The following is a 20,926-nucleotide window of genomic DNA, read 5'->3' on the forward strand; positions in this document are numbered from 1 at the left end:
CTCCAGGACCTTGAAATGCTTCTTACGAAGCCAATCCTTCATTGCCCGGGCGGTGTGTTTGGGATCATTGTCATGCTGAAAGACCCAGCCACGTTTCATCTTCAATGCCCTTGCTGATGGAAGGAAGTTTGCACTCAAAATCCCATAATACATGGCCCCATTCATTCTTTCATGTACACGGATCAGTTGTCCTGTTCCCTTTGCAGAGAAACAGCCCCAAAGCATGATGTTGCCACTCCCATGCTTCACAGTAGGTATGGTGTTCTTTGGCTGCAACTCAGTATTCTCTCTCCTCCAAACACGACAAGTTGTGTTTCTACCAAACAGTTGTACTTTGGTTTCATCTGACCATATAACATTCTCCAAATCCGCTTCTGGATCATCCAAATGCTCTCTAACATACTTCAGACGGGCCCGGACATGTACTGGCTTAAGCAGGGGGACACGCCTGGCACTGCAGGATCTGAGTCCCTGGCGGCGTAGTGTGTTACTGATGGTAGCCTTTGTTACGTTGGTCCCAGCTCTCTGCAGGTCATTCACTAGGTCCCCCCGTGTGGTTCTGGGATGTTTGCTCACCGTTCTTGTGATCATTTTGACCCCACGGAGTGAGATCTTGCATGGAGCCCCAAATCGAGGGAGATTATCAATGGTCTTGTATGTCTTCCATTTTCTAATTATTGCTCCCACAGTTGATTTATACACACCAAGCTGCTTGCCTGTTGCAGATTCAGTCTTCCCAGCCTGGTGCAGGTCTACAATTTTGTTTCTGGTGTCCTTCGACAGCTCTTTGGTCTTCACCATAGTGGAGTTTGGAGTGTGACTGTTTAAGGTTGTGGACAGGTGTCTTTTATACTGATAACAAGTTCAAACAGGTTCCATTAATACAGGTAATGAGTGGAGGACAGAGGAGCCTCTTAAATAAGAAGATACAGGTCTCTGAGAGCCAGAAATCTTGCTTGTTTGTAGGTGACCAAATACTTATTTTCCACCATAATATGCAAATAAATTATTTCCAAATCAGACAATGTGATTGTCTGGATTTGTTTCCACATTTTGTCTCTCATAGTTGAGGTATACCTATGATGAAAATTACAGGCCTCTCTCATCTTCTTAAGTGGGAGAACTTGCAGAATTGGTGGCTGACTAAATACTTTTTTGCCCCACTGTATCTCTCTCTCTCTCTCTCTCTCTCTCTCTCTCTCTATATATATATATATATATATATATATATATATGAAATGAGAGTGAGTCTTGATGGGCCAGATGGATGGGCCCGTGGCTGGATTGGTAAAGGGCAGAGAGCTCCAGTCCGACTCAGACGCCAGCAAGGTGGAGGTGGAGTACTGGTTTGGGCTGGTATCATCAAAGATGAGCTTGTGGGGCCTTTTCGGGTTGAGGATGGAGTCAAGCTCAACTCCCAGTCCTACTGCCAGTTTCTGGAAGACACCTTCTTCAAGCAGTGGTACAGGAAGAAGTCTGCATCCTTCAAGAAAAACATGATTTTCATGCAGGACAATGCTCCATCACACGCGTCCAAGTACTCCACAGCGTGGCTGGCAAGAAAGGTATAAAAGAAGAAAATCTAATGACATGGCCTCCTTGTTCACCTGATCTGAACCCCATTGAGAACCTGTGGTCCATCATCAAATGTGAGATTTACAAGGAGGGAAAACAGTACACCTCTCTGAACAGTGTCTGGGAGGCTGTGGTTGCTGCTGCACGCAATGTTGATGGTGAACAGATCAAAACACTGACAGAATCCATGGATGGCAGGCTTTTGAGTGTCCTTGCAAAGAAAGGTGGCTATATTGGTCACTGATTTGTTTTTGTTTTGTTTTTGAATGTCAGAAATGTATATTTGTGAATGTTGAGATGTTATATTGGTTTCACTGGTAAAAATAAATAATTGAAATGGGGTATATATTTGTTTTTTGTTAAGTTGCCTAATAATTATGCACAGTAATAGTCACCTGCACACACAGATATCCCCCTAAAATAGCTAAAACTAAAAACAAACTAAAAACTACTTCCAAAAATATTCAGCTTTGATATTAATGAGTTTTTTGGGTTCATTGAGAACATGGTTGTTGTTCAATAATAAAATTAATCCTCAAAAATACAACTTGCCTAATAATTCTGCACTCCCTGTATATATATATATATATATATATATATATATATTATACAGTATTGTGCAAAACTTTTTAGGCAGGTGTGAAAAAATGGTGTAAAGTAAGAATGCTTTAAAAAATAGAAATGTTAAAAGTTTATTTTTTTATCAATTAATAAAATGCAAAGTGTGTGAACAGAGGAAAAATGTATTCTGTCTTTTTATGTAATCATGTAATCCCAGACAGACTCAATACTGTTAAGATCTGGGCTCTTTGGGGGCCATACCATCACTTCCAAGACTTCTTGTTCTTCCTTACACTGAAAATAGTTCTTAAGGGAGAACTCCATATACCACCACGATCCATTCCGCGATCTGAGACAAGTAGTTATGGATTTTGCGAAACAAAAATGTTTCACAAAACTCATAACAAAAATGGTACAAAGTACACAAACACCCATAAACTACCTATTAACCCCTTAATGCCATCCCCCCACATCGCAAATACTATAATAAACCTATTAACCCCTAAACCACCACCCCCCACATCGCTACTACTATAATAAACCTATTAACCCCTAAACCACTGGCCCCCCACATCGCTAATATTAAACTAACACTATTAACCCCTAAAACGTCGGCCCCACATCGCAACACACTAAGTTAAACTATTAACCCCTAAACCTAACACCCCCCCTAACTTTAAATTAAATTTACAATAGACATGTTCGACTCGTTTCGGATCGATTCGGAAATTCGGAAAATTCGGAGATTCGGATCGATTCGAATTTCCGAATTAAAATACTGCCGAATATACTGAATAGATCTGAATCGAATCGAATACATCCGAATCGATTCGAATACATGCAAATCGATTCGGATGTATTCGGTAGATTCGGATGGCCATGTATTACACTAGTATTGTACAGTATATTAGGTTTTATCACTCTGCTATGGGTTAAACCTAATATACAGTACATAATACTAGTGTAATACACAGCACATCCCACCTAACACTTACCGAAATTCCGAATTTCCGAATCGATTCGAACCAAATCGAATCGAACCAAATCGAACCAAATTTTTTTCCGAATCCGAAAGAATCCGAATGAATCCGAAACGAATTCATTTGAATTTTACGAATTCGAATAGATCCGAACCGAAATTCGAATCGATCCGAACCGAAACGAAACAAATTTTTCCAAGCTGCACAAGTCTAATTTACAATATAACTACCTTCAAATAAATTGATTTTGGGGGGGTTAGTTGGGTTAGGGGGTTTACTTTGTATGGTTGAGTTGCTTGGTCTTTTTTTCCATGTCAGAGGTATGGCTTTTTGGCTGCAAGTCTTCCATGAAGACCACTTCTAACCAGACTTCTCCAGATAGTGGATTGGTGCACCAGTGTCCCACTGGTTTCTGCCAATTCTGAGTTGATAGTTGGATATCTTCCTATTACAAAGGGAAGTAAGCATGATGTGTCTTTCATAGGCTGCAGAAAGTTTCCTTGGCCAATTACTGCATCTATAGTCCTCACCTTTGTCCGTTTCTTTCTACTTCTTCAGAAAAGCTTGAACAGCTCACCTGGAAACCCTTTTTACATTTCTCTCACGCTGATTTTCAAAGACCGGACATCCATCCTCATCCAAGTGGCAGAAGTCCTCATCGAAGCGGGCCGAAGTCCTCATCGAAGCCGGCAGAAGTCTTCATCCAGACGGCATCTTCTATCTGCACCCATCCGGCGCGGAGCAGATTGTCAAGGCTACTTTTTGTCTAGTTCCATTCTGCTGAAAGTGACCCAGACAAGGGTTGCTGTTGGGACAACTAGAACCATAGGACATCACGACGGGGATTCCCTGGTACAGCCAGCTGGTTTGCTGTGAGAATACCAGCCTGCCCCTACAGGCACAAGAGAGGGCCTTCACGTTTGTGAGTATCCTGTATCTTGTATCGCTTGGATATTGTCAGCTTTGATTGATCTACACATGTGGCGCCTCTGTTTCTGTTCTCATTACAGTTAACCATTTTAGAAGCTACACCATCGTTTGGGTGAAGACCGAGAGCTGCTTGTTCTATTTCTGGACTTTGTTGGATTCCATTTGAACTTATCTATTGCCAAATTGGTCACGTGCTACGTCTGTATATACACAAATTTTTAACAATTTTAATTTTTGTACTTTATGTATAGGGTATGACAAGTTGCACACTGATTTTAGCAATTTTTACCATTGTTTACTAGCGCCTCCTATAGGGGACCTGTGGTACTTTTTATCACAAATATCCCTGGATTTATATTGTAGTCTGCCTTGAAATGTCTGCCTGGGAGAGACCTTGCTGATGCAGTATAACTACCTTGTGTCTTATTGCTGTGCTCAGTCTTGTCATGGTGTATGAATTTTAACCTTACCTTGTTAGTAGGGTTTGGCTGTTCCTCGTCCAGTTTCATTCCTTATACACAGCTGTTTCTGTTTTAGTTAATGATTGTGTTTCATTAGCTCCTGTTTGCTATAATGGTTTAATCATTCTTATAAAATACCTTACTTTGTGCAAGTGTACCTAGAAGAATTAATGCTGTTTTGAAGGCAAAGGGTGGTCACACCAAATATTGATTTGATTTAGATTTTTCTTCTGTTCGCTCACTTTGCATTTTGTAAATTTATAATAATAAACTATTAACATTTCTAAGCATTCTTACTTTGCAGCAGTATTCACACCTGCCTACAGTGTACCGTATGTGTATGGATTTGTATGTATACATATACATATATATATATATATATATATATATATACATATATATATATATATATATATATATATATATGTATATTTATGTATGTATGAAAATCAAAACCTAGTTTGTTAATTTGGTCTGAAGTGAGCCAAGATAATTACTAATGAAAAACAAAATGCAGTTCTACATAAAAAATAAGTGGTTGATCACAATTCTGCTCTTGTTTTCGGCAGATAACTTTGACTGGCATTGCCAGTGTATTTTGTTTCCAGCGATCTCAATTTTAAAATACTTCTGCCGTTATTCACCCTCAAGCTCTAAAACGTTGCCTCCTGAAAACAGCACCAAATAATTATCTTTATTGTTTATCTGCCTAGTTCATAGCCCAAAATACAAATGCGCAGGATTAAGGGCAACACACAAAAAGGCAGTTTCTACTGTTTAGTGATTACATCACAGGGTGAAAAGCCTGTAAGTTGGTTGTGTAGTGATGCTAATAGGTGGCGTGCAATTAACCTGTTATGCTCCAAAAATATTAAGATATGTGTGTGTCTCTTTAAGAGGTTTGAACAGGGTTTTATCAGTATAGAGGACATGAGTGTTTGTTGCATTTTTTATTTAGCTGTTTTTTATTGATTGAGCAGATTTATCTATTTGGTGATGTTGCTTTCTAATGTTACTCTTGGAAAGCCTCTTGGATATTTTTATTGTATCCAATTTGCTGTGGACAGTTTTGAACAAGTAATCAATGTGTAGAATGTTGGAAGTTCAGGGTGAGGATCCTGCAGTATGCACTTCTGCCTCTGTATGAATAATAGAAAATAACACAATTTGCCGACTTAAAGGGACATGAAACCCAATTTTTTTCTTTCATGATTCATATAGAGAAAACAATTTTAAACAATTTTTAAATTTTCTTCTATTATCTAATCTGTTTCATTCTCTTGGTATAATTTGTTGAAGGAGCAGCAATGCACTAATGGTTTCTAACTGAACACATGGGTGAGCCAATCACAATCGATATATTTATGCAGCCACCAATCAACAGCTAGAACCTAGGCTCTCTGCTGCTCCTGAGCTTGCCTAGATAAACCTTTCAGCAAAGGAAAACAAGAGAAGAAAACAAATTAAATAGTAGAAGTAAATTGGAAAGTTGTTTAAAATTGTATTCTCTATCTGAATCATGAAAGAAAAATGTTGGGTTTCATGTCCCTTTAAAGGAAAGGAAATTGGGCGACATAAATAATTAAAGTATACAGAAAAAAATGTTTTACTATGCATAAATAAACATATTTGGGGGATTTAATGTTTAATATATTGTAAAACATACTTCAATAAATTTAGCCATTGGTAGGCAAGTAGTTGAGCAATAGCTGTGCTGAAATGTGATATAAATGAATGTGTAGTAGTGAAAGCTAAATACAAACTGGGGGCCAAAAGTTGGACATCTGTGTTTAAGAGGTTATATAATGTCCAGTCGAAAAAACAGAGCTGCAGGGAGTTAATCTGCTTCATTGCAGAGAGAAAGAGTTCCACAGATATAATAAACCACACTTTTTAGACAGATCAATTTTTCAAGTTACTTCTCTTATGATAATTACAAGCAATAGTGCAATTATAAAATACTCTCACACATTAGAACTTTTTTCTTTTTGATTATTTGTCCCTTTAAGTATCTGCAAGAGTTTGAAATTAGTTTGAATGCACAATGTTTTATTGTAGGCTGACAAAAAATAGTTTCCTTTGTCCCTTTAAGTATCTGTATTAATGCCATTCTAATTCAAGGCACAAACCATGCACTGTAAATAAAAGATACGATCAGCCCTTATTCTTTTCTGGGTAATTCTGATATTGATTTTCTCGTCTTAGTTTAGAGTAGCTTCCCACGCACAGGCCAAAGATGCAAGAGAGCACTTACTCATCATCATATGATCTCAGAGAATGACTCACCTTCTTCTCTTAATATTTTATTTTATCAATGACAGCACAAAGCAGCACTACAGAGAGCATTGTGAGAATGCATAATAAAGCTCTGCGCAAGACGTGCTCCTGCCTCCTCCTCTGGATGGAGAATGTACGAACATTTTGTCTGTCTTTAAAATTGCATTATATGAATTAAGCAAAAATTGATGATAGGTTAGTGACTCCTGTATATAAGGTTACATTGCAATATAAAGAGCAGTATTTTTTTAAAAAATCAATTATTTATGATTCAACATTTTGTTGCAGTTTTTTTCCCTTTTTAACCCCTTAATGACCACAGCACTTTTCCATTTTCTGTCCGTTTGGGACCAAGGCTATTTTTACATTTTTGCGGTGTTTGTGTTTAGCTGTAATTTTCCTCTTACTCATTTACTGTACCCACACATATTATATACCGTTTTTCTTGCCATTAAATGGACTTTCAAATATACCATTATTTTCATCATATCTTATAATTTACTATAAAAAATATTATAAAATATGAGGAAAAAATGGAAAAAAACACACTTTTTCTAACTTTGACCCCCAAAATCTGTTACACATCTACAACCACCAAAAAACACCCATGCTAAATAGTTTCTAAATTTTGTCCTGAGTTTAGAAATACCCAATGTTTACATGTTCTTTGCTTTTTTTGCAAGTTATAGGGCCATAAATACAAGTAGCACTTTGCCATTTCCAAACCACTTTTTTTCAAAATTAGCGCTAGTTACATTGGGACACTAATATCTTTCAGGAATCTCTGAATATCCATTGACATATATATATTTTTTTTTAGAAGACATCCCAAAGTATTGATCTAGGCCCATTTTGGTATATTTCATGCCACCATTTCACCGCCGAATGCGATCAAATAAAAAATGTTTTTTACTTTTTCACAAATTTTTTCACAAACTTTAGGTTTCTCACTGAAATTATTTACAAACAACTCATGAAATTATGGAATAAATGGTTGCAAATGCTTCTCTGGGATCCCCTTTGTTCATAAATAGCAGACATATATGGCTTTGGCTTTGATTTTTGGTAATTAGAAGGCTGCTAAATGCCACTGCGCACCACACGTGTATTATGCCCAGCAGTGAATGGGTTAATTAGGGAGCATGTAGGGAGCTTCTAGGGTTAATTTTAGCTCTAGTGTAGTAGACAACCCCAAGTATTGATCTAGGCCCATTTTGGTATATTTCATGCCACCATTTCACTGCCAAAAGCAATCAAATAAAAAAAAATTGTTCACTTTTTCAAACTTTAGGTTTTTCACTAAAATTATTTACAAACAGCTTGTGCAATTATGGCACAAATGGTTTTAAATGCTTCTCTGGGATCCCCTTGTTCAGAAATAGCAGACATATATGGCTTTGTGGCGTTGCTTTTGGTAATTATAAGGCCGCTAAATGCTGCTGCGCATCACATGTGTATTATGGCCAGCAGTGAAGGGGTTAATTAGGTAGTTTGTAGGGAGCTTGCAGGGTTAATTTTAGCTTTAGTGTAGAGATCAGACTCCCACCTGACACATCCCACCCCCTGATCCCTCCCAAACAGCACTCTTCCCTCCCCCACAATTGTCCCCGCCATCTTAAGTACTGGCAGAAAGTCTGCCAGTACTAAAATAAAAGGTATAAAAAAAATAAAAACATTTTAAGCATATTTACATATGCTGCTATGTAGGGTCCCCCCTTAGCCCCCAACCTCCCTGATCCCCCCAAAATAGCTCCCTAACCCTCCCCTCTGCCTTATTGGGGCCATCTTGGGTACTGGGCAGCTGTCTGCCAGTACCCAGTTTGCAAATAAAAATGTTTATTTTTTATTATTTGTTTCTGTAGTGTAGCTTTCCCCCCCACAGTCCAATACCCACCAGCCAAACCGATCACCAAAATAAACATATTAACCCCTTTGATCCCCACTTCTAGCAAAAAAACTTTCTGTAGCGTAGTGGTTCCCACCCGCTCCCTCCCCGTGCACGCGCCCGCCCGGCCTCCCCGTGCACGTGCGCACGTCCGTGCGCGTCCCCCCGGTCGTCCCCGCCCCCCTCCGCATCACAAAGGCCATCGATGGCCGCCACCCCACCTCCCACACCGGCTCCCACCCACCAACGAACGTAGCCGTTAATGTCCGTGCAGAGAGGGCCACAGAGTGGCTCTCTCTGCACCGGATGGCTACAAATGGTTATTGCAGGATGCCTCGATATCGAGGCATCACTGCAATAACCGGAAAGCAGCTGGAAGCGAGCAGGGATCGCTTCCAGCTGCTTTCCACACCGAGGACGTGCAGGGTACGTCCTCAGGCGTTAACTGCCTTTTTTTTTTGAGGACGTACCCTGCACGTCCTCGGTCATTAAGGGGTTAAACTACATTTTATTCATGTTTAAAAAATGATAATAAATATGCATAAAACAGAAAAACAAAAAATGGTGTCTGATTTCAGGTTGGGGTTCATCCACTAAATATGCAGCAGCACAGAAAATTATACATTAAGTATAGAACTTTCATAATAAAGGAAACAAAAAGAGAAAAAAAAGGAACAGAAAGAGAAAAAAAAAAGGAACAGATAATCTTATACAGTCAAATTATAACTCTAAGGTTAGTGCAATATTACCTCAAGGTCTCTGAACAGTTAAAACAATAATGTGAGGAAAAAAACATTTTTTTACTCATTATATCATATAGAAAGTAAAAAAATTCATCTGCAAATATTAAAGTGATAGTAAACTTGCCCATTGCAGAAGTAAAACAAGTTGAGCGATAGTGATAGCGCAGGGTGTGCTTTCAATATTATGGCCTAAAGTAGCACAATCTGGTATTACATAGAATTATCAGAAAATGTTAAGCGCATCTGACATCTCTTTAGCGCCCACAATACGTTCATTGAATAGTGCGACCGAGCTAAACATTGCTCAAATTACAAGTTGCGAGTAATGTGTTGTGCTCAAGAATATTGAAAAAGGCATTACATATATATATATTTAAATATTTTTTACTAATACCAGCATCTTAAAAGTAATAAATAAAGGGATAGTATAGTCTAAATTAAACTTTCATGATTCAGATAGGGCAAGCAATTTTAAACAACTTTCCAAATTACTTTTATCATCAAATTTGCTTTGTTCTTTTGGTATTCTTTGTTGAAAACTAATCCTAGGTAGGCTTATATGCTAATTTCTAAGCCCTTTAAGGCAACCTCTTATCCCATTGCATTTTTAGTTTTTCAAAGTTAAACAGAGATAGTTCATGTGTGCCATATAGATAACACCGTACTCACTCCCGTGGAGTTATTTATAAGTCAGCATTGATTGGCTAAAATACATGTCTGTCAAAAGAACTAAAATAAGGGGGAAGTCTGCAGAGGCTTAGATACAAGGTAATCACAGAGGTAAAATGTATATTAATACAACCGTGTTGGTTATGCAAAACTGGGGAGTGGGTACTAAAGGGATTATCTATGTTGTTAAACATTAAAAAGTCTGGAGTAGACTGCTCCTTTAAGGCATCTTATACAGATATCTGGTTACATTTTCAATGTTTAACAAAAAAACAAACCATCTATTACAATGTGGAAGCAATCAAATATTTTGTTCGCTTTTGAGTTCATTTTACATCACCAGGTCTGCGAAAGTTAAACTGCAAAGACCTCAGAGAGAACAAAGTTAACAGCATATATGAGAAAAACAGATGTTATGTTGCCATAACACTGGTCTAGGGAATGGGGATCCCAAACAACTTAGCAACCTCAGAAGATACCTCTGACCAAATAGATATTAGCTTTGGGCATTGCTACCATATATGAGCCATGTGTTCCACAGGGCCTCCACATCTCCGGCATTGCTCTTGAGAGAGCTTAAATATTTTCTTACTCCTAGCTGGAGTTAGGTACCATCTCTGTGGGATTTTTAAATTTGGTTCTAGTAATCTGCTAGATGGAGTATTTTTTTAACATTCAAAAAGTGCTGCCCCCTCCAATCTGCTGCCCTAGGCCAAAATACACCCCTGGGTATATGACAAGGTGTTTCACTGGGAAGGGCTAAAATATATCCGTGGGTAGCAGTATTTGGCTATTTTCGGTGCGGGATATATTAGGGTTAAAGTGCAACACACAAAGATTTGGATTTGCACAGATCTTTGTGCGTTTCATTTTAACACTAATATATTGGGAGCTGAAAAATAACACAGTATTGCATTTGTGAGGTAGGTTGCATACACAATTTCATTTCAACATTTTTTTTGGCCTAGATTTGGAGTTTGGCGGTAGCCGTGAAAACCAGCGTTAGAGGCTCCTAACGCTGGTTTTAGGCTACCTCCGGTATTTGGAGTCAGTCAAAAAAGGGTCTAACACTCACTTTTCAGCCGCGACTTTTCCATACCGCAGATCCCCTTACGTAAATTGCGTATCCTATCTTTTCAATGGGATTTTTCTAACTCCGGTATTTAGAGTCGTGTCTAAAGCCGCAGAAAAAAGTCAGTAGTTAAGAGCTTTCTGGGCTAACGCCGGTTCATAAAGCTCTTAACTACTGTACTCTAAAGTACACTAACACCCATAAACTACCTATGTACCCCTAAACCGAGGTCCCCCCACATCGCCGCAACTCGATTAAATTTTTTTAACCCCTAATCTGCCGACCGCCACCTACGTTATCCTTATGTACCCCTAATCTAATCTGCTGCCCCTAACACCGCTGACCCCTATATTATATTTATTAACCCCTAATCTGCCCCCCCACAACGTCGCCGCCAGCTACCTACACTTATTAACCCCTAATCTGCCGTCCGCACGCCGCCGCCAGCTACATTATCCCTATGTACCCCTAATCTGCCGCCCTACATCGCCGACCCCTATATTATATTTATTAAACCCCTAATCTGCCCCCCACAACGTCGCCGCCACCTACCTACAATAATTAACCCCTAATCTGCCGACCGCAAAGAGCCGCCAGCTACATTAGTAGCTATGTACCCCTAATCTGCTGCCCCTAACACAGCGACCCCCTATATTATATTTATTAACCCCTAATCTGCCCGCCCAAACATCGCCGACACCTAACTTCAATTATTAACCCCTAATCTGCCGACCGAATCTCGCCGCTATTCTAATAAATGTATTAACCCCTAAAGCTAAGTCTAACCCTAACACTAACCCCCCCTAAATTAAATATAATTTTAATCTAACGAAATTAATTAACTCTTATTAAATAAATTATTCCTATTTAAAGCTAAATACTTACCTGTAAAATAAATCCTAATATAGCTACAACATAAATTATAATTATATTATAGCTATTTTTAGGATTATATTTATTTTACAGGTAACTTTGTATTTATTTTAACCAGGTACAATAGCTATTAATAGTTAAGAACTATTTAATAGCTAAAATAGTTAAAATAATTACAAATTTACCTGTAAAATAAATCCTAACCTAAGTTACAATTAAACCTAAACACTACACTATAAATAAATTAATTAAATAAAATACCTACAATTACCTACAATTAAACCTAACACTACACTATCAATAAATAAATTTAAATACAATACCTACAAATAACTACAATGAAATAAACTAACTAAAGTACAAAAAATAAAAAAGAACTAAGTTACAAAAAATAAAAAAATATTTACAAACATAAGAAAAATATTACAACAATTTTAAACTAATTACACACCTACTCTAAGCCCCCTAATAAAATAACAAAGCCCCCCAAAATAAAAAAATGCCCTATCCTATTCTAAATTACTAAAGTTCAAAGCTCTTTTACCTTACCAGCCCTGAACAGGGCCCTTTGCGGGGCATGCCCCAAGAAGTTCAGCTCTTTTGCCTGTAAAAAAAACCATACAATACCCCCCCCCAACATTACAACCCACCACCCACATACCCCTAATCTAACCCAAACCCCCCTTAAATAAACCTAACACTAAGCCCCTGAAGATCATCCTACCTTGTCTTCACCATACAGGTTCACTGATCCGTCCTGGCTCCAAAATCTTCATCCAACCCAAGCGGGGCTGGCGATTCATCCTTCTGGCGGCTGAAGAGGTTCCAGAAGAGGCTCCAAAGTCTTCATCCTATCCGGGAAGAAGAGTAGATCCGGACCAGCAGCCATCATCTTCCAAGCGGCATCTTCTATCTTCATCCGATGAGGACCGGCTCCATCCTGAAGACCTCCACCGCGGACCCATCTTCATCCGGCGACGTCCAACTGAAGAATGACGGTTCCTTTAAGGGACGTCATCCAAGATGGCGTCCCTCGAATTCCGATTGGCTGATAGGATTCTATCAGCCAATCGGAATTAAGGTAGGAATATTCTGATTGGCTGATGGAATCAGCCAATCAGAATCAAGATCAATCCGATTGGCTGATCCAATCAGCCAATCAGATTGAGCTCGCATTCTATTGGCTGATCGGAACAGCCAATAGAATGCGAGCTCAATCTGATTGGCTGATTGGATCAGCCAATCGGATTGAACTTGATTCTGATTGGCTGATTCCATCAGCCAATCAGGAATATTCCACCTTAATTCCGATTGGCTGATAGAATCCTATCAGCCAATCCGAATTCGAGGGACGCCATCTTGGATGACGGTCCCTTAAAGGAACCGTCATTCTTCAGTTGGACGTCGCCGGATGAAGATGGGTCCGCGGTGGAGGTCTTCAGGATGGAGCCGGTCCTCATTGGATGAAGATAGAAGATGCCGCTTGGAAGATGATGGTTGCCGGTCCGGATCTACTCTTCTTCCCGGATAGGATGAAGACTTTGGACCCTCTTCTGGACTTCTTCAGTGGATGTCTAGCCCCTGCTTGGGTTGGATGAAGATATCGGAGCCAGGACGGATCGGTGTGATACCCGGTGAGGTGAAGACAAGGTAGGATGATCTTCAGGGGCTTAGTGTTAGGTTTATTTAAGGGGGGTTTGGGTTAGATTAGGGGTATGTGGGTGGTGGGTTGTAATGTTGGGGGGGGATTGTATGTTTTTTTTTACAGGCAAAAGAGCTGAACTTCTTGGGGCATGCCCCGCAAAGGCCCTGTTCAGGGCTGGTAAGGTAAAAGAGCTTTGAACTTTAGTAATTTAGAATAGGGTAGGGCATTTTTTATTTGGGGGTCTTTGTTATTTTATTAGGGGGGCTTAGAGTAGGTGTAATTAGTTTAAAATTGTTGTAAGATTTCCTTATGTTTGTAAATATTTTTTTATTTTTTGTAACTTAGTTCTTTTTTATTTTTTGTACTTTAGTTAGTTTATTTCATTGTAGTTATTTGTAGATATTGTATTTAATTAATGTATTTGATAGTGTAGTGTTAGGTTTAATTGTAGGTAAATTGTAGATATTTTATTTAATTAATTTAATGATAGTGTAGTGTTAGTTTAATTGTAACTTAGGTTAGGATTTATTTACAGGTAATTTTGTTATTATTTTAACTAGGTAACTATTAAATAGTTCTTAACTATTTAATAGCTATTGTACCTGGTTAAAATAATTACAAAGTTTACCTGTAAAATAAATATTAATCCTAAAATAGCTATAATATAATTATAATTTTATGTTGTAGCTATAATAGGATTTATTTTACAGGTAAGTATTTAGCTTTAAATAGGAATAATTTATTTAATAAGAGATAATTAATTTTTGTTAGATGTAAATTATATTTAACCTTAGGGGAGTGTTAGTGTTAGGGTTAGACTTAGCTTTAGGGGTAATACATTTATTAGAATAGCGGTGAGCTCCAGTCGGCAGATTAGGGGTTAATAATTGAAGTTAGGTGTCGGTGATGTTAGGGAGGGCAGATTAGGGGTTAATACTATTTATTATAGGGTTAGTGAGGCGGGGTTAGGGGTTAATAACTTTATTATAGTAGCGCTCAGGTCTGCTCGGCAGATTAGGGGTTAATAAGTGTAGGCAGGTGGAGGCGACGTGTGTGGGGCAGATTAGGGGTTAATAAATATAATATAGGGGTCGGCGATGTTAGGGCAGCAGATTAGGGGTTCATAGGGATAATGTAAGTAGCGGCGGTTTACGGAGCGGCAGATTAGGGGTTAATAATAATATGCAGGTGTCAGCGATAGCGGGGGCGGCAGATTAGGGGTTAGTAAGGCTAGGGGTGTTTAGACTCGGGGTACATGTTAGGGTGTTAGGTGCAGACGTAGGAAGTGTTTCCGCATAGCAAACAATGGGGCTGCGTTAGGAGCTGAACGCGGCTTTTTTGCAGGTGTTAGGTTTTTTTCAGCTCAAACAGCCCCATTGTTCCTATGGGGGAATCGTGCACGAGCACGTTTTTGAGACTGGCCCGCGTCTGTAAGCAACTCTGGTATCGAGAGTTGAAGCTGCGTTAAATATGCTCTACGCTCCTTTTTTGGAGCCTAACGCAGCCTTTATGTGGACTCTCAATACCAGAGTTATTTTTATGGTGCGGCCAGAAAAAAAGCCGGCGTTAGCTTTTCGGGTCGTTACCGACAAAACTCTAAATCTAGCCGCTAATTTGCACACTTTTTCTGAGGCTCCAGCTGCTACTGAGCATGTGCAAAATGCACAGTATATATGTATATGCATTTTGTGATTGGCTGATGACTGTCACATGATACAGGGGGAGGAAAACATTTATTAACTTTGCAGTTTGCCAGAAAATATTCTACTGCTCATTTCAAATTCAAAGTAAGTGCTATTGCATTGTATTTTTGTTATGTACTTGTCAGTTATTTAATTATACTGTATTTAGTGTTTTTTAAGTCTATGATGATTTAAGTTATAAAATTGTTTAAAATAAGAAAAAATACACTCTCATAATTTTTTGTCATTAAATTGCCATGAATTCTCCTGCACCCAGAGATTAGGGGGGATATTTATCAAAGTGTCAATTTCGGTGCATTCGCCGCATCAAATACGCTCACCAGACATCGCTGACGCAGATCCACATACGATGCCCTTATTTATAAAAAAATCCATCAAAAACACGCGCGTCAAGTACGACGTGATGAGCATCGGACTTTTGTTAACTAACAGTCATCGATGTTGCAGTTATTCTGGTTTTTCCCAACTTTATTTATACTATTTCATTAGAAGCCATTTCTCTAAAGCTAATCTTTTATTTTTTCATCTGTTAATGTCCAAGAACTGAGATAGATTTATACCTGAGCAAACAATATCTCATAGAAAGTTATTTTTTCTATTTATTATGTTATACAAAAATATCTGTTATATGACTATTTGTATTTCTAGAAGTCATGATATGATTTTATCCCATGTTTTTTTTTTATAAATGATTATAATGCTAGAATGTGTACATATATCTTTGCACATACTTGTATATGTATGTATATATATATATATATATATATATATATGTATGTATATATATATATATATATATATATATTATATATATATATTATATATATATATATATATATACACAGTATCTCACAAAAGTGAGTACACCCCTCACATTTTTGTAAGTATTTTATTATATATTTTCATATGACAACACTGAAGAAGTGACATGTAGATATAATGTAAAGTAGTGAGTGTACTGCCTGTATAACAGTGTACATTTGCTGTCCCCTCAAAATAACTCAACACACTGCCATTAATGTCTAAACCGTTGGAAACAAAAAGTGAGTACACCCCTAAGTGGAAATGTCCAAATTGGGCCCAAAGTGTAAATATTTTGTTTGGCCATCATTATTTTCCAGCACTGCCTTAACCCCCTTGGGTATAGAATTCACCAGAGCTTCACAGGTTGCCACTGGAGTCTTCTTCCACTCCTCCATGATGACATCACAGAGCTGGTGGATGTTAGAGTCCTTGCGCTCCCCCACCTTTGAGGATGCTCCACAGATGCTCAATAGGGTTTAGGTCTGGAGACATACTTGGCCAGTCTATCACCTTTACCCTCAGCTTCTTTAGCAAGGCAGTGGTCATCTTGGAGGTGTGTTTGGGGTCGTTATCATGTTGGAATACTGCCCTGCGGCCCAGTCTCCGATGGGAGGGGATCATGCTCTGCTTCAGTATGTCACAGTACATGTTGGCATTCATGGCTCCCTTAATGAATTGTAGCTCCCCAGTGCCGGCAGACCCACACCATGACACTCCCAACACCATGCTTGACTGTAGCCAAGACACACTTGTCTTTGTGCTCCTCACCTAGTTGCCGCCACACACGCTTGACACCACCTGAACCAAATAAGTTTATATTGGTCTAATCGGACCACAGGACATGGTTCAAGTAATCAATGTCCTTAGTCTGCTTGTCTTCAGCAAACTGCTGGCTTTCTTGTGCATCATCTTTAGAAGAGTCTTCCTTCTGGGTCGACAGCCATGCAGATCAATTTGATGCAGTGTGCGGCGTATGGTCTGAGCACTGACAGGCTGACCCCACCCCTTTAAAGGGACAGTCTAGGCCAACAAAAACTTTCATGATTCAGATAGAGCATGTAATTTTAAACAATTTTCCAATTTAGTTTTATCACCAATTTTGCTTTGTTCTCTTGGTATTCTTAGTTAAAAGCTTAACCTAGGAGGTTCATATGCTAATTTCTTAGACCTTGAAGGCCACCTCTTTTCAGAATGCATTTTAACAGTTTTTTTACCACTAGAGGGTGTTAGTTCATGTATTTCATATAGATAACACTGTGCTCGTGCACGTGAAGTTATTTGGGAGCAGGCACTGATTGGCTAAACTGCAAGTCTGTCAAAAGAACTGAAATAAAGGGGCAGTTTACAGAGGCTTAGATATAAGATAATCATAGAGGTTAAAAGTATATTAATATAACTTTGTTGGTTATGCAAAACTGGGGAATGGGTAATAAAGGGATTATCTATCTTTTAAAACAATAAAAATTTTGGTGTAGACTGTCCCTTTAACCTCTGCAGCAATGCTGGCAGCACTCATACATCTATTTCCCAAAAGACAACCTCTGGATATGATGCTGAGCACATGCACTCAACTTCTTTGGTCGACCATGGCGAGGCCTGTTCTGAGTGGAACCTGTCCTGTGAAACCACTGTATGGTCTTGCCCACCGTGCTGCAGCTCAGTTTCAGGGTCTTGGCAATCTTTTTATAGCTTAGGCGATCTTTATGTAGAGCAAAAATTATTTTTCTTTCATGTAATTGGCAAGAGTCCATGAGCTAGTGACATATGGGATATACAATCCTACCAGGAGGGGCAAAGTTTCCCAAACCTCAAAATGCCTATAAATACACCCCTCACCACACCCACAATTCAGTTTTACAAAATTTGCCTCCTATGGAGGTGGTGAAGTAAGTTTGTGCTAGATTTCTACGTTGATATGCGCTTCTCAGCATTTTGAAGCCCGATTCCTCTCAGAGTACAGTGAATGTCAGAGGGATGTGAAGGGAGTATCACCTATTGAATGCAATGGTTTTCCTCATGGGAGATCTATTTCATAGGTTCTCTGTTATCGGTCGTAAAGATTCATCTCCTATCTCCCTTTTTCAGATCGACAATATACTCTCATATTCCATTACCTCTACTGATAACTGTTTCAGTACTGGTTTGGCTATCTGTATTTTTTCATTACTTAAGACACTCTCAGCTATGGTTTGGCACTTTATGTATTAATATAAACTTCTAAATATATGTATTGTACTTATATTTACCATTAGTCAGGTTTATGTATATTTCCTTTTGCAGACTATTCAGTTTCATATTTGGGGAAGAACATATTTAGGAAAATATTTTTTCTTACCTAGGGCTTAGTCTTTTTTCAAATTGACTGCTTTTTCACTAAATTTTCACAAGCAAAATTAGGCTCGCGAGAATTTTTTTGGCACGAAGGTACATCCGGTGACGCAAGTTCGTCATTTTTGGCGTCTTAGTTGATGCCGAGTTCCTTGTACAAGGTGCAATGACGCGAGTGTGTCATTTCTGGATGTTGTTAGTGCCAAAAAAATTTCAGTTTGCGTTGTGCGTCATACTTGGTGCCAAATAATTTCATTATTTAAAGCCCCATTCCTATATGCCTCTTGCCTTTTTCTATGTCAGAGGGCTATGCTGTTTGCATTTTTTTCCGATTCCTGAAACTGCCATATAAGGAAATTGATAATTTTGCTTTATATGTTGTTTTTTTCTCTTACATTCGCAAGATGTCTCAATCTGAGCCTGTCTCAGAAACCACTGTTGGAACCCTGCTGCCTGATAACAGTTCTACCAAATCTAAGTGTATCTGTTGTAAATTTGTGGGGATTATATCTCCAGCTGTGCTATGTAATAGTTGTCATGATAAGTTTTTACATGCAGAGAATGTATCCATCAGTAATAGTACAATGCCTGTTGTTCCTTCAACATCTAATGTACATGATATCCCTGTGAATATAAAATATTTTATTGCTGATGCGATTCAGAAGGCTTTGTCTGCTATCCCGCCTTCTAATAAACGTTAAAGGTCTTTTAAAACTTCTCATAAAGTTGATGAATTTTCAAATGACCGACAACATACTGAATTATCCTCCTCTGATGAGGATCTATCTGATTCAGAAGATCCTACCTCAGATATTGACACTGACAAAGCTACTTATTTATTTAAAATGGAGTATATTCGTTCCTTGTTAAAAGAGGTGTTGATTACATTGGATATTGAGGAAACTAGTCCTCTTGATGTTAAAACTAGTAAACGTTTAAACTCTGTTTATAAACCTCCTGTGGTTACTCCAGAGGTTTTTCTAGTTCCTGATGCTATTTCTGATATGATTTCTAAGGAATGGAATAGGCCTGGTACTTCTTTTATCCCTTTTTCAAGGTTTAAAAAATTGTATCCTTTGCCAGCAGTTAGTTTGGAGTTTTGGGAAAAGATCCCCAGAGTTGATGAGGCTTTTTCTACTCTTGCCAAACGTACTACTATTCCTATGGAAGATAGTACTTCCGTTAAGGACCCCTTAGATAGGAAACTTGAATCTTATATAAGGAAAGCTTATTTATATTCTGGCTATCTGCTCAGGCCTGCCATTTCTATGGCTGATGTTGCAGCTGCATCAACTTTTTGGTTGGAAAGTTTAGCGCAACAGGAAACAGATCCTGATTTGTCAAGCATTGTTCGCTTGCTTCAACATGCTAATCATTTTATCTGTGATGCCATTTTTGATATCTTCAAAATTTATGTTAAATCTATGTCTTTAGCTATTTTAGCTAGAAGAGCTTTGTGGCTTAAATATTGGAATGCTAACATGGTATCTAAATCTAGATTACTATCTCTTTCTTTCCAAGGTAATAATTTATTTGGTTCTCAGTTTGATTCAATTATTTCAACTGTCACTGGGGGGAAGGGAGTTTTTTGCCTCAAGATAAAAGACCTAAGGGTAAATCTAAAGCTTCTAACCGTTTTCGTTCCTTCCGACAAAATAAGGAACAGAAATCCAATCCTTCCCCCAAAGAATCTGGTTCCCATTGGAAACCTTCTTCAAGTTGGAATAAATCCAAGCCATTTAAGAAACCAAAGCCAACCCCCAAGTCTGCATGAAGGTGCGGCCCTCATTCCAGCTCAGCTGGTAGGGGGCAGATTAAGATTTTTCCAAAGCATTTGGGCAGATTCAGAGATGGATTCAGAGTATTGTCTCTCAAGGGAACTGAATAGGATGTAAGACCTCCTGTGAGAAGATTTTTTCTCTCACGCATCCCGGCAAATCCAGTAAAGGCTCAGGCTTTTCTGAAGTGTGTTTCAGACCTGGAGCTTTCAGGGGTAATCATACCAGTTCCATTTCAGGAACAGGGTCTGGGGTTTTATTCAAATCTATTCATTGTCCCAAAGAAAGAAAATTAATTGAGGCTAGTTCTGGATCTGAACATTTTTAATCATTTTGTAAGAGTGCCAACTTTCAAAATGGTGACTATAAGGACTATTCTGCCTTTTGTTCAGCAAAGTCATTATATGTCCACGATAGACTTACAGGGTGCATATCTTCATATTTTGATTCATCCAGACCACTATCAGTTTCTGAGATTCTCTTTCTAGACAAGCATTACCAATTTGTCGCTCTTTCATTTGGCCTAGCGACAGCTCCAAGAATTTTTTCAAAGGTTCTCTGTGCCCTACTCTCTGTAATCAGAGAATGGGGTATTGCAGTGTTTCCTTATTTGTATGATATCTTGGGACTAGCTCAGTCTTT

The 20,926-nt window shown here is 38.5% G+C and overlaps 1 protein-coding gene across 1 annotated transcript in view; it reads left to right on the plus strand.

The window, feature by feature from the left end:
- SHC4 (SHC adaptor protein 4) overlaps positions 1–20,926 on the plus strand; it is a 193,038-nt gene that overhangs the window by 63,425 nt on the left and 108,687 nt on the right. The window lies entirely within an intron of this gene.

Source organism: Bombina bombina, chromosome 6, assembly GCF_027579735.1.
Source record: "Bombina bombina isolate aBomBom1 chromosome 6, aBomBom1.pri, whole genome shotgun sequence".
Taxonomy (NCBI): Eukaryota; Metazoa; Chordata; class Amphibia; order Anura; family Bombinatoridae; genus Bombina; species Bombina bombina.